Genomic DNA, 18,214 nt, shown 5'->3' with positions numbered 1-18,214 from the left:
GATACTAAACTTGATCATGGCCAAAAGGCCGAGTAGCAATAATACAGAAAGGAAAGAGGACAGTAGGGTAGATCACAGTCTCGTTCCTTGTGGGGACTAAGCCTCTAACCCAATAGCAGCAAGTAGGTGAAGCCAAATTTAATTGACGATCCTACCAGGCCGAGCAGAGGGTACCCCACAAGGACCAAAAGGCTTGGATAGATCGAAGAACTTCTCAACGACGCTGCTGGACAGCCGGGACACCCCTAAGGGCCTAGGTAGATACCAAACTTGATCATGGCCACAAGGCCGAGAAGCAATAATACAGAAAGGAAAGAGGGTAGATCGCAGTCTCGTTCCTTGTGGGAACTAAGCCTCTGACCCAATAGCAGTAAGAAGGTGAAGCCAAATTTAATTGACGATCCTACCAGGCCGAGCAGAGGGTATCCCACAAGGACCAAAAGGCTTGGATAGAGCAAAGAACTTCTCAACGACGCAGCTGAACAGCAGGGACACCCCTAAGGGCCTAGGTCGATACTAAACTTGATCATGGCCAAAAGGCCGAGTAGCAACAATACAGAAAGGAAAGAGGACAGTAGGGTAGATCGCAGTCTCGTTCCTTGTGGGGACTAAGCCTCTAACCCAATAGCAGCAAGTAGGTGAAGCCAAATTTAATTGACGATCCTACCAGGCCGAGCAGAGGGTACCCCACAAGGACCAAAAGGCTTGGATAGATCGAAGAACTTCTCAACGACGCAGCTGAACAGCCGGGACACCCCTAAGGGCCTAGGTCGATACCAAACTTGATCATGGCCAAAAGGCCGAGAAGCAATAATACAGAAAGGAAAGAGGGTAGATCGCAGTCTCGTTCCTTGTGGGGACTAAGCCTCTGACCCAATAGCAGTAAGAAGATGAAGCCAAATTTAATTGACGATCCTACCAGGCCGAGCAGAGGGTATCCCACAAGGACCAAAAGGCTTGGATAGAGCAAAGAACTTCTCAACGACGCAGCTGAACAGCAGGGACACCCCTAAGAGCCTAGGTCGATACCAAACTTGATCATGGCCAAAAGGGCCGAGAAGCAATAATACAGAAAGGAAAGAGGGTAGATCGCAGTCTCGTTCCTTGTGGGGACTAAGCCTCTAACCCAATAGCAGCAAGAAGGTGAAGCCAAATTTAATTGACGATCCTACCAGGCCGAGCAGAGGGTACCCCACAAGGACCAAAAGGCTTGGATAGATCGAAGAACTTCTCAACGACGCAGCTGAACAGCCGGGACACCCCTAAGGGCCTAAGTCGATACCAAACTTGATCATGGCCAAAAGGCCGAGAAGCAATAATACAGAAAGGAAAGAGGGTAGATCGCAGTCTCGTTCCTTGTGGGGACTAAGCCTCTGACCCAATAGCAGTAAGAAGGTGAAGCCAAATTTAATTGACGATCCTACCAGGCCGAGCAGAGGGTATCCCACAAGGACCAAAAGGCTTGGATAGAGCAAAGAACTTCTCAACGACGCAGCTGAACAGCAGGGACACCCCTAAGGGCCTAGGTCGATACTAAACTTGATCATGGCCAAAAGGCCGAGAAGCAATAATACAGAAAGAAAAGAGGACAGTAGGGTAGATCGCAGTCTTGTTGCTTGCGGGGACTAAGCCTCTAACCCAATAGCAGCAAGAAGGTGAAGCCAAATTTAATTGACGATCCTACCAGGCCGAGCAGAGGGTACCCCACAAGGACCAAAAGGCTTGGATAGAGCAAAGAACTTCTCAACGACGCAGCTGAACAGCAGGGACACCCCTAAGGGCCTAGGTGGATAACAAACTTGATCATGGCCAAAAGGCCGAGAAGCAATAAATCAGAAAGGAAAGAGTACAGTAGAGTAGATCACAGTCTCGTTCCTTGTGGGGACTAAGCCTCTAACCCAATAGCAGCAAGTAGGTGAAGCCAAATTTAATTGACGATCCTACCAAGCCGAGCAGAGGGAACCGCACAAGCACCAAAAGGTTTGGATAGATCGAAGAACTTCTCAACGAAGTAGCTGGACAGCAGGGAAACCCCTCAGGCTAACGACGCAGCAAAATTTGATCAAAAGACCAAGAAGTGCTAATGCAGGAATGTAAAGTCTGGGCACAAGAGCTGACAATCATTGAGAAATGATCTTCAGTCCTGTATTGCTTTAAAGAGTAACTCCACTTTTGTTGAGAGGACAACACTCCCCTCTGGGTGATTAATGTATATTTTTATGGTTGTGAAAGGTTTGGAGATTCTTACCTTTTGTTATTGTGCAGATAGATCCACGTGTGTTCTTGAACCAAATACACGGGAACGACTTTTGCAGTGATCGATCGGCGGCTGCTCCTGCGGGGTACCTGTGGAGAAAGTGGTAGGGTCTGCAAACCTGTAGAGATGATGGTTGTTGGAGGGGACGCCCATCATCTGACTGATGTCAGTGCCAACTTGTGGGAATATCAGCCTACCAGTTACACAGCAGGAAATGACACCTCCTGGAGGGCCCCTGTAGATTAGGAAGGGAAGTTGCTTGTTAATAACAATGAAAGATAATGTGATTTGTGTAGGAATTGTAGGTGTCATTTGTATTTCCCCGTAAAAGTGGAGTTACTCTTTAAATGAAGCGCTAGGATTTATTAACCACCTCCCGTCCGGTTGTATATAAATGACCGGACGGTGAAAGTGCAGGGTCAGGTGGCCGCTTATAAATGTCCTTCCCGCCCCCTGCTTGTGCGCGCTCCCTTGGAGCGCACAGCAGTGCAATCCAGTGCCCGTTGTGTCCTCTGTACACAGTGGAACACTGATCGTCGTACGGGACCTCTGAAAGCTGAAAATTGGCCTGGACAGGAAGGGGGTAAAAGTGTCCGGACTTGAAGTGGTTAAACATTACATTCAGAGAAATGTTGCCGACATAAAAAAGAAGGAATAAACGTGTAACATTAAAAATTCTGACAACATACAAAGCCACTTTAAAATGTTTTGTACAGATTACTGTCTGTATCTTTTTTCTATAAATATAGACATATAACTATTTTTTTCTGCTCTGCCTAAGTGAAATCTTAGAGTCTTTTAGTTGAATCCCATGGTCAAAAATGAAACTGCCCAGAGACAATGGATTCTTTCTCCAATTTTGACATTTTTAACCATAAGATGACAAGCCTGCCCACCACGACAAGGTAGACTCTTTTAGGGCAGGACCTACACTAAACTACACTACGCTAAACTACTCCATGCTAGTCATCGTATTTTTTGTGTTAGATGCCTGTTTGTGATAAGCCTCATCCTAGAACCTTCCTTCTTCCTTTCCAGACTTGTTTACAGAGATCTACATAAGAACAACCCTTTTCATTCAAAAAACAGAGAACAGATTTAAAAGGGTTGTTGCTGTTATCTTATGGCGGGTGATGCAGTGGTCAGCAATGATCATCTTTAATGTCCCGACACATTTCCCCTTCTTTAATCAATGCAGAGCTCTCTTCCACATAGATACCTTCAGTCTGAAAGGTCTAAAGTGTTTCAATTGTAGTGAAGTTTATTCACAGATACCAAACTTGATCATGGCCAAAAGGCCGAGAAGCAATAATGCAGATAGGAAAGAGGGCAGTATGGTAGATCGCAGTCTCCTTCCTTGTGGGGACTAAGCTTCTACCCCAATAGCAGCAAGTAGGAGAAGCCCAAATTTAATTGAGGATCCTAACAGGCTGAGCAGCGGGTTCCCCAAAAGGACCAAAAGGCTTGGATAGATCGAAGAACTTCTCAACGACGCAGCTGGACAGCAGGGACACCCCTAAGGGCCTAGGTCGATACCAAACTTGATCATTGCCAAAAGGCCGAGAAGCAATAATACAGAAAGGAAAGAGGGTAGATCGCAGTCTCGTTCCTTGTGGGGACTAAGCCTCTAACCCAATAGCAGCAAGTAGGTGAAGCCAAATTTAATTGACGATCCTACCAGGCCGAGCAGAGGGTACCCCACAAGGACCAAAAGGCTTGGATAGATCGAAGAACTTCTCAACGACGCAGCTGAACAGCCGGGACACCCCTAAGGGCCTAGGTCGATACCAAACTTGATCATGGCCAAAAGGCCGAGAAGCAATAATACAGAAAGGAAAGAGGGTAGATCGCAGTCTCGTTCCTTGTGGGGACTAAGCCTCTGACCCAATAGCAGTAAGAAGGTGAAGCCAAATTTAATTGACGATCCTACCAGGCCGAGCAGAGGGTACCCCACAAGGACCAAAAGGCTTGGATAGAGCAAAGAACTTCTCAACGACGCAGCTGAACAGCAGGGACACCCCTAAGGGCCTAGGTCGATACTAAACTTGATCATGGCCAAAAGGCCGAGAAGCAATAATACAGAAAGAAAAGAGGACAGTAGGGTAGATCGCAGTCTCGTTGCTTGCGGGGACTAAGCCTCTAACCCAATAGCAGCTAGTAGGTGAAGCCAAATTTTATTGACGATCCTACCAGGCCGAGCAAAGGGTACCCCAAAAAGACCAAAGGGCTTGGATAGATCGAAGAACTTCTTAACGACGCAGATGGACAGCAGAGACACCCCTAAGGGCCTAGGTCGATACTAAACTTGATCATGGCCAAAAGGCCGAGTAGCAATAATACAGAAAGGAAAGAGGACAGTAGGGTAGATCGCAGTCTCGTTCCTTGTGGGGACTAAGCCTCTAACCCAATAGCAGCAAGTAGGTGAAGCCAAATTTAATTGACGATCCTACCAGGCCGAGCAGAGGGTACCCCACAAGGACCAAAAGGCTTGGATAGATCGAAGAACTTCTCAACGACGCTGCTGGACAGCCGGGACACCCCTAAGGGCCTAGGTCGATACCAAACTTGATCATGGCCACAAGGCCTAGAAGCAATAATACAGAAAGGAAAGAGGGTAGATCGCAGTCTCGTTCCTTGTGGGGACTAAGCCTCTAACCCAATAGCAGCAAGTAGGTGAAGCCAAATTTAATTGACGATCCTACCAGGCCGAGCAGAGGGTACCCCACAAGGACCAAAAGGCTTGGATAGAGCAAAGAACTTCTCAACGACGCAGCTGAACAGCAGGGACACCCCTAAGGGCCTAGGTGGATAACAAACTTGATCATGGCCAAAAGGCCGAGAAGCAATAAATCAGAAAGGAAAGAGTACAGTAGAGTAGATCACAGTCTCGTTCCTTGTGGGGACTAAGCCTCTAACCCAATAGCAGCAAGTAGGTGAAGCCAAATTTAATTGACGATCCTACCAGGCCGAGCAGAGGGTACCCCACAAGGACCAAAAGGCTTGGATAGATCGAAGAACTTCTCAACGACGCTGCTGGACAGCCGGGACACCCCTAAGGGCCTAGGTCGATACCAAACTTGATCATGGCCACAAGGCCTAGAAGCAATAATACAGAAAGGAAAGAGGGTAGATCGCAGTCTCGTTCCTTGTGGGGACTAAGCCTCTAACCCAATAGCAGCAAGTAGGTGAAGCCAAATTTAATTGACGATCCTACCAGGCCGAGCAGAGGGTACCCCACAAGGACCAAAAGGCTTGGATAGAGCAAAGAACTTCTCAACGACGCAGCTGAACAGCAGGGACACCCCTAAGGGCCTAGGTGGATAACAAACTTGATCATGGCCAAAAGGCCGAGAAGCAATAAATCAGAAAGGAAAGAGTACAGTAGAGTAGATCACAGTCTCGTTCCTTGTGGGGACTAAGCCTCTAACCCAATAGCAGCAAGTAGGTGAAGCCAAATTTAATTGACGATCCTACCAAGCCGAGCAGAGGGTACCGCACAAGCACCAAAAGGCTTGGATAGATCGAAGAACTTCTCAACGAAGTAGCTGGACAGCAGGGAAACCCCTCAGGCTAACGACGCAGCAAAATTTGATCAAAAGACCAAGAAGTGCTAATGCAGGAATGTAAAGTCTGGGCACAAGAGCTGACAATCATTCAGAAATGATCTTCAGTCCTGTATTGCTTTAAAGAGTAACTCCACTTTTGTTGAGAGGACAACACTCCCCTCTGGGTGATTAATGTATATTTTTATGGTTGTGAAAGGTTTGGAGATTCTTACCTTTTGTTATTGTGCAGATAGATCCACGTGTGTTCTTGAACCAAATACACGGGAACGACTTTTGCAGTGATCGATCGGCGGCTGCTCCTGCGGGGTACCTGTGGAGAAAGTGGTAGGGTCTGCAAACCTGTAGAGATGATGGTTGTTGGAGGGGACGCCCATCATCTGACTGATGTCAGTGCCAACTTGTGGGAATATCAGCCTACCAGTTACACAGCAGGAAATGACACCTCCTGGAGGGCCCCTGTAGATTAGGAAGGGAAGTTGCTTGTTAATAACAATGAAAGATAATGTGATTTGTGTAGGAATTGTAGGTGTCATTTGTATTTCCCCGTAAAAGTGGAGTTACTCTTTAAATGAAGCGCTAGGATTTATTAACCACCTCCCGTCCGGTTGTATATAAATGACCGGACGGTGAAAGTGCAGGGTCAGGTGGCCGCTTATAAATGTCCTTCCCGCCCCCTGCTTGTGCGCGCTCCCTTGGAGCGCACAGCAGTGCAATCCAGTGCCCGTTGTGTCCTCTGTACACAGTGGAACACTGATCGTCGTACGGGACCTCTGAAAGCTGAAAATTGGCCTGGACAGGAAGGGGGTAAAAGTGTCCGGACTTGAAGTGGTTAAACATTACATTCAGAGAAATGTTGCCGACATAAAAAAGAAGGAATAAACGTGTAACATTAAAAATTCTGACAACATACAAAGCCACTTTAAAATGTTTTGTACAGATTACTGTCTGTATCTTTTTTCTATAAATATAGACATATAACTATTTTTTTCTGCTCTGCCTAAGTGAAATCTTAGAGTCTTTTAGTTGAATCCCATGGTCAAAAATGAAACTGCCCAGAGACAATGGATTCTTTCTCCAATTTTGACATTTTTAACCATAAGATGACAAGCCTGCCCACCACGACAAGGTAGACTCTTTTAGGGCAGGACCTACACTAAACTACACTACGCTAAACTACTCCATGCTAGTCATCGTATTTTTTGTGTTAGATGCCTGTTTGTGATAAGCCTCATCCTAGAACCTTCCTTCTTCCTTTCCAGACTTGTTTACAGAGATCTACATAAGAACAACCCTTTTCATTCAAAAAACAGAGAACAGATTTAAAAGGGTTGTTGCTGTTATCTTATGGCGGGTGATGCAGTGGTCAGCAATGATCATCTTTAATGTCCCGACACATTTCCCCTTCTTTAATCAATGCAGAGCTCTCTTCCACATAGATACCTTCAGTCTGAAAGGTCTAAAGTGTTTCAATTGTAGTGAAGTTTATTCACAGATACCAAACTTGATCATGGCCAAAAGGCCGAGAAGCAATAATGCAGATAGGAAAGAGGGCAGTATGGTAGATCGCAGTCTCCTTCCTTGTGGGGACTAAGCTTCTACCCCAATAGCAGCAAGTAGGAGAAGCCCAAATTTAATTGAGGATCCTAACAGGCTGAGCAGCGGGTTCCCCAAAAGGACCAAAAGGCTTGGATAGATCGAAGAACTTCTCAACGACGCAGCTGGACAGCAGGGACACCCCTAAGGGCCTAGGTCGATACCAAACTTGATCATTGCCAAAAGGCCGAGAAGCAATAATACAGAAAGGAAAGAGGGTAGATCGCAGTCTCGTTCCTTGTGGGGACTAAGCCTCTAACCCAATAGCAGCAAGTAGGTGAAGCCAAATTTAATTGACGATCCTACCAGGCCGAGCAGAGGGTACCCCACAAGGACCAAAATGCTTGGATAGATCGAAGAACTTCTCAACGACGCAGCTGAACAGCCGGGACACCCCTAAGGGCCTAGGTCGATACCAAACTTGATCATGGCCAAAAGGCCGAGAAGCAATAATACAGAAAGGAAAGAGGGTAGATCGCAGTCTCGTTCCTTGTGGGGACTAAGCCTCTGACCCAATAGCAGTAAGAAGGTGAAGCCAAATTTAATTGACGATCCTACCAGGCCGAGCAGAGGGTACCCCACAAGGACCAAAAGGCTTGGATAGAGCAAAGAACTTCTCAACGACGCAGCTGAACAGCAGGGACACCCCTAAGGGCCTAGGTCGATACTAAACTTGATCATGGCCAAAAGGCCGAGAAGCAATAATACAGAAAGAAAAGAGGACAGTAGGGTAGATCGCAGTCTCGTTGCTTGCGGGGACTAAGCCTCTAACCCAATAGCAGCTAGTAGGTGAAGCCAAATTTTATTGACGATCCTACCAGGCCGAGCAAAGGGTACCCCAAAAAGACCAAAGGGCTTGGATAGATCGAAGAACTTCTTAACGACGCAGATGGACAGCAGAGACACCCCTAAGGGCCTAGGTCGATACTAAACTTGATCATGGCCAAAAGGCCGAGTAGCAATAATACAGAAAGGAAAGAGGACAGTAGGGTAGATCGCAGTCTCGTTCCTTGTGGGGACTAAGCCTCTAACCCAATAGCAGCAAGTAGGTGAAGCCAAATTTAATTGACGATCCTACCAGGCCGAGCAGAGGGTACCCCACAAGGACCAAAAGGCTTGGATAGATCGAAGAACTTCTCAACGACGCTGCTGGACAGCCGGGACACCCCTAAGGGCCTAGGTCGATACCAAACTTGATCATGGCCACAAGGCCTAGAAGCAATAATACAGAAAGGAAAGAGGGTAGATCGCAGTCTCGTTCCTTGTGGGGACTAAGCCTCTAACCCAATAGCAGCAAGTAGGTGAAGCCAAATTTAATTGACGATCCTACCAGGCCGAGCAGAGGGTACCCCACAAGGACCAAAAGGCTTGGATAGATCGAAGAACTTCTCAACGACGCTGCTGGACAGCCGGGACACCCCTAAGGGCCTAGGTCGATACCAAACTTGATCATGGCCACAAGGCCTAGAAGCAATAATACAGAAAGGAAAGAGGGTAGATCGCAGTCTCGTTCCTTGTGGGGACTAAGCCTCTAACCCAATAGCAGCAAGTAGGTGAAGCCAAATTTAATTGACGATCCTACCAGGCCGAGCAGAGGGTACCCCACAAGGACCAAAAGGCTTGGATAGAGCAAAGAACTTCTCAACGACGCAGCTGAACAGCAGGGACACCCCTAAGGGCCTAGGTGGATAACAAACTTGATCATGGCCAAAAGGCCGAGAAGCAATAAATCAGAAAGGAAAGAGTACAGTAGAGTAGATCACAGTCTCGTTCCTTGTGGGGACTAAGCCTCTAACCCAATAGCAGCAAGTAGGTGAAGCCAAATTTAATTGACGATCCTACCAGGCCGAGCAGAGGGTACCCCACAAGGACCAAAAGGCTTGGATAGATCGAAGAACTTCTCAACGACGCTGCTGGACAGCCGGGACACCCCTAAGGGCCTAGGTCGATACCAAACTTGATCATGGCCACAAGGCCTAGAAGCAATAATACAGAAAGGAAAGAGGGTAGATCGCAGTCTCGTTCCTTGTGGGGACTAAGCCTCTAACCCAATAGCAGCAAGTAGGTGAAGCCAAATTTAATTGACGATCCTACTAGGCCGAGCAGAGGGTACCCCACAAGGACCAAAAGGCTTGGATAGAGCAAAGAACTTCTCAACGACGCAGCTGAACAGCAGGGACACCCCTAAGGGCCTAGGTGGATAACAAACTTGATCATGGCCAAAAGGCCGAGAAGCAATAAATCAGAAAGGAAAGAGTACAGTAGAGTAGATCACAGTCTCGTTCCTTGTGGGGACTAAGCCTCTAACCCAATAGCAGCAAGTAGGTGAAGCCAAATTTAATTGACGATCCTACCAAGCCGAGCAGAGGGTACCGCACAAGCACCAAAAGGCTTGGATAGATCGAAGAACTTCTCAACGAAGTAGCTGGACAGCAGGGAAACCCCTCAGGCTAACGACGCAGCAAAATTTGATCAAAAGACCAAGAAGTGCTAATGCAGGAATGTAAAGTCTGGGCACAAGAGCTGACAATCATTCAGAAATGATCTTCAGTCCTGTATTGCTTTAAAGAGTAACTCCACTTTTGTTGAGAGGACAACACTCCCCTCTGGGTGATTAATGTATATTTTTATGGTTGTGAAAGGTTTGGAGATTCTTACCTTTTGTTATTGTGCAGATAGATCCACGTGTGTTCTTGAACCAAATACACGGGAACGACTTTTGCAGTGATCGATCGGCGGCTGCTCCTGCGGGGTACCTGTGGAGAAAGTGGTAGGGTCTGCAAACCTGTAGAGATGATGGTTGTTGGAGGGGACGCCCATCATCTGACTGATGTCAGTGCCAACTTGTGGGAATATCAGCCTACCAGTTACACAGCAGGAAATGACACCTCCTGGAGGGCCCCTGTAGATTAGGAAGGGAAGTTGCTTGTTAATAACAATGAAAGATAATGTGATTTGTGTAGGAATTGTAGGTGTCATTTGTATTTCCCCGTAAAAGTGGAGTTACTCTTTAAATGAAGCGCTAGGATTTATTAACCACCTCCCGTCCGGTTGTATATAAATGACCGGACGGTGAAAGTGCAGGGTCAGGTGGCCGTTTATAAATGGCCTTCCCGCCCCCTGCTTGTGCGCGCTCCCTTGGAGCGCACAGCAGTGCAATCCAGTGCCCGTTGTGTCCTCTGTACACAGTGGAACACTGATCGTCGTACGGGACCTCTGAAAGCTGAAAATTGGCCTGGACAGGAAGGGGGTAAAAGTGTCCGGACTTGAAGTGGTTAAACATTACATTCAGAGAAATGTTGCCGACATAAAAAAGAAGGAATAAACGTGTAACATTAAAAATTCTGACAACATACAAAGCCACTTTAAAATGTTTTGTACAGATTACTGTCTGTATCTTTTTTCTATAAATATAGACATATAACTATTTTTTTCTGCTCTGCCTAAGTGAAATCTTAGAGTCTTTTAGTTGAATCCCATGGTCAAAAATGAAACTGCCCAGAGACAATGGATTCTTTCTCCAATTTTGACATTTTTAACCATAAGATGACAAGCCTGCCCACCACGACAAGGTAGACTCTTTTAGGGCAGGACCTACACTAAACTACACTACGCTAAACTACTCCATGCTAGTCATCGTATTTTTTGTGTTAGATGCCTGTTTGTGATAAGCCTCATCCTAGAACCTTCCTTCTTCCTTTCCAGACTTGTTTACAGAGATCTACATAAGAACAACCCTTTTCATTCAAAAAACAGAGAACAGATTTAAAAGGGTTGTTGCTGTTATCTTATGGCGGGTGATGCAGTGGTCAGCAATGATCATCTTTAATGTCCCGACACATTTCCCCTTCTTTAATCAATGCAGAGCTCTCTTCCACATAGATGCCTTCAGTCTGAAAGGTCTAAAGTGTTTCAATTGTAGTGAAGTTTATTCACAGATACCAAACTTGATCATGGCCAAAAGGCCGAGAAGCAATAATGCAGATAGGAAAGAGGGCAGTATGGTAGATCGCAGTCTCCTTCCTTGTGGGGACTAAGCTTCTACCCCAATAGCAGCAAGTAGGAGAAGCCCAAATTTAATTGAGGATCCTAACAGGCTGAGCAGCGGGTTCCCCAAAAGGACCAAAAGGCTTGGATAGATCGAAGAACTTCTCAACGACGCAGCTGGACAGCAGGGACACCCCTAAGGGCCTAGGTCGATACCAAACTTGATCATTGCCAAAAGGCCGAGAAGCAATAATACAGAAAGGAAAGAGGGTAGATCGCAGTCTCGTTCCTTGTGGGGACTAAGCCTCTAACCCAATAGCAGCAAGTAGGTGAAGCCAAATTTAATTGACGATCCTACCAGGCCGAGCAGAGGGTACCCCACAAGGACCAAAAGGCTTGGATAGATCGAAGAACTTCTCAACGACGCAGCTGAACAGCCGGGACACCCCTAAGGGCCTAGGTCGATACCAAACTTGATCATGGCCAAAAGGCCGAGAAGCAATAATACAGAAAGGAAAGAGGGTAGATCGCAGTCTCGTTCCTTGTGGGGACTAAGCCTCTGACCCAATAGCAGTAAGAAGGTGAAGCCAAATTTAATTGACGATCCTACCAGGCCGAGCAGAGGGTACCCCACAAGGACCAAAAGGCTTGGATAGAGCAAAGAACTTCTCAACGACGCAGCTGAACAGCAGGGACACCCCTAAGGGCCTAGGTCGATACTAAACTTGATCATGGCCAAAAGGCCGAGAAGCAATAATACAGAAAGAAAAGAGGACAGTAGGGTAGATCGCAGTCTCGTTGCTTGCGGGGACTAAGCCTCTAACCCAATAGCAGCTAGTAGGTGAAGCCAAATTTTATTGACGATCCTACCAGGCCGAGCAAAGGGTACCCCAAAAAGACCAAAGGGCTTGGATAGATCGAAGAACTTCTTAACGACGCAGATGGACAGCAGAGACACCCCTAAGGGCCTAGGTCGATACTAAACTTGATCATGGCCAAAAGGCCGAGTAGCAATAATACAGAAAGGAAAGAGGACAGTAGGGTAGATCGCAGTCTCGTTCCTTGTGGGGACTAAGCCTCTAACCCAATAGCAGCAAGTAGGTGAAGCCAAATTTAATTGACGATCCTACCAGGCCGAGCAGAGGGTACCCCACAAGGACCAAAAGGCTTGGATAGATCGAAGAACTTCTCAACGACGCTGCTGGACAGCCGGGACACCCCTAAGGGCCTAGGTCGATACCAAACTTGATCATGGCCACAAGGCCTAGAAGCAATAATACAGAAAGGAAAGAGGGTAGATCGCAGTCTCGTTCCTTGTGGGGACTAAGCCTCTAACCCAATAGCAGCAAGTAGGTGAAGCCAAATTTAATTGACGATCCTACCAGGCCGAGCAGAGGGTACCCCACAAGGACCAAAAGGCTTGGATAGATCGAAGAACTTCTCAACGACGCTGCTGGACAGCCGGGACACCCCTAAGGGCCTAGGTCGATACCAAACTTGATCATGGCCACAAGGCCTAGAAGCAATAATACAGAAAGGAAAGAGGGTAGATCGCAGTCTCGTTCCTTGTGGGGACTAAGCCTCTAACCCAATAGCAGCAAGTAGGTGAAGCCAAATTTAATTGACGATCCTACCAGGCCGAGCAGAGGGTACCCCACAAGGACCAAAAGGCTTGGATAGAGCAAAGAACTTCTCAACGACGCAGCTGAACAGCAGGGACACCCCTAAGGGCCTAGGTGGATAACAAACTTGATCATGGCCAAAAGGCCGAGAAGCAATAAATCAGAAAGGAAAGAGTACAGTAGAGTAGATCACAGTCTCGTTCCTTGTGGGGACTAAGCCTCTAACCCAATAGCAGCAAGTAGGTGAAGCCAAATTTAATTGACGATCCTACCAGGCCGAGCAGAGGGTACCCCACAAGGACCAAAAGGCTTGGATAGATCGAAGAACTTCTCAACGACGCTGCTGGACAGCCGGGACACCCCTAAGGGCCTAGGTCGATACCAAACTTGATCATGGCCACAAGGCCTAGAAGCAATAATACAGAAAGGAAAGAGGGTAGATCGCAGTCTCGTTCCTTGTGGGGACTAAGCCTCTAACCCAATAGCAGCAAGTAGGTGAAGCCAAATTTAATTGACGATCCTACCAGGCCGAGCAGAGGGTACCCCACAAGGACCAAAAGGCTTGGATAGAGCAAAGAACTTCTCAACGACGCAGCTGAACAGCAGGGACACCCCTAAGGGCCTAGGTGGATAACAAACTTGATCATGGCCAAAAGGCCGAGAAGCAATAAATCAGAAAGGAAAGAGTACAGTAGAGTAGATCACAGTCTCGTTCCTTGTGGGGACTAAGCCTCTAACCCAATAGCAGCAAGTAGGTGAAGCCAAATTTAATTGACGATCCTACCAAGCCGAGCAGAGGGTACCGCACAAGCACCAAAAGGCTTGGATAGATCGAAGAACTTCTCAACGAAGTAGCTGGACAGCAGGGAAACCCCTCAGGCTAACGACGCAGCAAAATTTGATCAAAAGACCAAGAAGTGCTAATGCAGGAATGTAAAGTCTGGGCACAAGAGCTGACAATCATTCAGAAATGATCTTCAGTCCTGTATTGCTTTAAAGAGTAACTCCACTTTTGTTGAGAGGACAACACTCCCCTCTGGGTGATTAATGTATATTTTTATGGTTGTGAAAGGTTTGGAGATTCTTACCTTTTGTTATTGTGCAGATAGATCCACGTGTGTTCTTGAACCAAATACACGGGAACGACTTTTGCAGTGATCGATCGGCGGCTGCTCCTGCGGGGTACCTGTGGAGAAAGTGGTAGGGTCTGCAAACCTGTAGAGATGATGGTTGTTGGAGGGGACGCCCATCATCTGACTGATGTCAGTGCCAACTTGTGGGAATATCAGCCTACCAGTTACACAGCAGGAAATGACACCTCCTGGAGGGCCCCTGTAGATTAGGAAGGGAAGTTGCTTGTTAATAACAATGAAAGATAATGTGATTTGTGTAGGAATTGTAGGTGTCATTTGTATTTCCCCGTAAAAGTGGAGTTACTCTTTAAATGAAGCGCTAGGATTTATTAACCACCTCCCGTCCGGTTGTATATAAATGACCGGACGGTGAAAGTGCAGGGTCAGGTGGCCGTTTATAAATGGCCTTCCCGCCCCCTGCTTGTGCGCGCTCCCTTGGAGCGCACAGCAGTGCAATCCAGTGCCCGTTGTGTCCTCTGTACACAGTGGAACACTGATCGTCGTACGGGACCTCTGAAAGCTGAAAATTGGCCTGGACAGGAAGGGGGTAAAAGTGTCCGGACTTGAAGTGGTTAAACATTACATTCAGAGAAATGTTGCCGACATAAAAAAGAAGGAATAAACGTGTAACATTAAAAATTCTGACAACATACAAAGCCACTTTAAAATGTTTTGTACAGATTACTGTCTGTATCTTTTTTCTATAAATATAGACATATAACTATTTTTTTCTGCTCTGCCTAAGTGAAATCTTAGAGTCTTTTAGTTGAATCCCATGGTCAAAAATGAAACTGCCCAGAGACAATGGATTCTTTCTCCAATTTTGACATTTTTAACCATAAGATGACAAGCCTGCCCACCACGACAAGGTAGACTCTTTTAGGGCAGGACCTACACTAAACTACACTACGCTAAACTACTCCATGCTAGTCATCGTATTTTTTGTGTTAGATGCCTGTTTGTGATAAGCCTCATCCTAGAACCTTCCTTCTTCCTTTCCAGACTTGTTTACAGAGATCTACATAAGAACAACCCTTTTCATTCAAAAAACAGAGAACAGATTTAAAAGGGTTGTTGCTGTTATCTTATGGCGGGTGATGCAGTGGTCAGCAATGATCATCTGTAATGTCCCGACACATTTCCCCTTCTTTAATCAATGCAGAGCTCTCTTCCACATAGATGCCTTCAGTCTGAAAGGTCTAAAGTGTTTCAATTGTAGTGAAGTTTATTCACAGATACCAAACTTGATCATGGCCAAAAGGCCGAGAAGCAATAATGCAGATAGGAAAGAGGGCAGTATGGTAGATCGCAGTCTCCTTCCTTGTGGGGACTAAGCTTCTACCCCAATAGCAGCAAGTAGGAGAAGCCCAAATTTAATTGAGGATCCTACCAGGCTGAGCAGAGGGTTCCCCAAAAGGACCGATAGGCTTGGATAGATCGAAGAACTTCTCAACGACGCAGCTGGACAGCAGGGACACCCCTAAGGGCCTAGGTCGATACCAAACTTGATCATTGCCAAAAGGCCGAGAAGCAATAATACAGAAAGGAAAGAGGGTAGATCGCAGTCTCGTTCCTTGTGGGGACTAAGCCTCTAACCCAATAGCAGCAAGTAGGTGAAGCCAAATTTAATTGACGATCCTACCAGGCCGAGCAGAGGGTACCCCACAAGGACCAAAAGGCTTGGATAGAGCAAAGAACTTCTCAACGACGCAGCTGAACAGCAGGGACACCCCTAAGGGCCTAGGTCGATACTAAACTTGATCATGGCCAAAAGGCCGAGAAGCAATAATACAGAAAGAAAAGAGGACAGTAGGGTAGATCGCAGTCTCGTTGCTTGCGGGGACTAAGCCTCTAACCCAATAGCAGCAAGAAGGTGAAGCCAAATTTAATTGACGATCCTACCAGGCCGAGCAGAGGGTACCCCACAAAGACCAAAAGGCTTGGATAGAGCAAAGAACTTCTCAACGACGCAGCTGAACAGCAGGGACACCCCTAAGGGCCTAGGTGGATAACAAACTTGATCATAGCCAAAAGGCCGAGAAGCAATAATACAGAAAGGAAAGAGGGTAGATCGCAGTCTCGTTTCTTGTGGGGACTAAGCCTCTAACACAATAGCAGCAAGTAGGTGAAGCCAAATTTAGTTGACGATCCTACCAGGCCGAGCAGAGGGTACCCCAAAAGGTCCAAAAGGCTTGGATAGATCAAAGAACTTCTCAACGACGAAGCTGGATAGCAGGGACACCCCTAAGGGCCTAGGTAGATACCAAACTTGATCATGGCCAAAAGGTCGAGAAGCAATATTGCAGAAAGAAAAGAGGACAGTAGGGAAGATCGCAGTCTCGTTCCTTGTGGGGACTAAGCCTCTAACCCAATAGCAGCTAGTAGGTGAAGCCAAATTTTATTGACAATCCTACCAGGCCGAGCAAAGGGTACCCCAAAAAGACCAAAAGGCTTGGATAGATCGAAGAACTTCTTAACGACGCAGATGGACAGCAGAGACACCCCTAAGGGCCTAGGTCGATACTAAACTTGATCATGGCCAAAAGGCCGAGTAGCAATAATACAGAAAGGAAAGAGGACAGTAGGGTAGATCACAGTCTCGTTCCTTGTGGGGACTAAGCCTCTAACCCAATAGCAGCAAGTAGGTGAAGCCAAATTTAATTGACGATCCTACCAGGCCGAGCAGAGGGTACCCCACAAGGACCAAAAGGCTTGGATAGATCGAAGAACTTCTCAAAGACGCTGCAGGACAGCCGGGACACCCCTAAGGGCCTAGGTAGATACCAAACTTGATCATGGCCACAAGGCCGAGAAGCAATAATACAGAAAGGAAAGAGGGTAGATCGCAGTCTCGTTCCTTGTGGGGACTAAGCCTCTAACCCAATAGCAGCAAGAAGGTGAAGCCAAATTTAATTGACGATCCTACCAGGCCGAGCAGAGGGTACCCCACAAGGACCAAAAGGCTTGGATAGATCGAAGAACTTCTCAACGACGCTGCTGGACAGCCGGGACACCCCTAAGGGCCTAGGTCGATACCAAACTTGATCATGGCCACAAGGCTGAGAAGCAATAATACAGAAAGGAAAGAGGGTAGATCGCAGTCTCGTTCCTTGTGGGAACTAAGCCTCTGACCCAATAGCAGTAAGAAGGTGAAGCCAAATTTAATTGACGATCCTACCAGGCCGAGCAGAGGGTATCCCACAAGGACCAAAAGGCTTGGATAGAGCAAAGAACTTCTCAACGACGCAGCTGAACAGCAGGGACACCCCTAAGGGCCTAGGTCGATACTAAACTTGATCATGGCCAAAAGGCCGAGTAGCAACAATACAGAAAGGAAAGAGGACAGTAGGGTAGATCGCAGTCTCGTTCCTTGTGGGGACTAAGCCTCTAACCCAATAGCAGCAAGTAGGTGAAGCCAAATTTAATTGACGATCCTACCAGGCCGAGCAGAGGGTACCCCACAAGGACCAAAAGGCTTGGATAGATCGAAGAACTTCTCAACGACGCAGCTGAACAGCCGGGACACCCCTAAGGGCCTAGGTCGATACCAAACTTGATCATGGCCAAAAGGCCGAGAAGCAATAATACAGAAAGGAAAGAGGGTAGATCGCAGTCTCGTTCCTTGTGGGGACTAAGCCTCTGACCCAATAGCAGTAAGAAGATGAAGCCAAATTTAATTGACGATCCTACCAGGCCGAGCAGAGGGTATCCCACAAGGACCAAAAGGCTTGGATAGAGCAAAGAACTTCTCAACGACGCAGCTGAACAGCAGGGACACCCCTAAGAGCCTAGGTCGATACCAAACTTGATCATGGCCAAAAGGGCCGAGAAGCAATAATACAGAAAGGAAAGAGGGTAGATCGCAGTCTCGTTCCTTGTGGGGACTAAGCCTCTAACCCAATAGCAGCAAGAAGGTGAAGCCAAATTTAATTGACGATCCTACCAGGCCGAGCAGAGGGTACCCCACAAGGACCAAAAGGCTTGGATAGATCGAAGAACTTCTCAACGACGCAGCTGAACAGCAGGGACACCCCTAAGGGCCTAGGTCGATACTAA

The sequence above is a fragment of the Staurois parvus genome, unplaced genomic scaffold (genome assembly GCF_062004578.1).
Source record: "Staurois parvus isolate SC_StPar_1 unplaced genomic scaffold, SC_StPar_1.0 ptg000118l, whole genome shotgun sequence".
NCBI classification, from domain to species: domain Eukaryota; kingdom Metazoa; phylum Chordata; class Amphibia; order Anura; family Ranidae; genus Staurois; species Staurois parvus.
The sequence above is the reverse complement of the archived record's forward strand: the minus strand, read 5'-3'. Positions refer to the sequence as shown.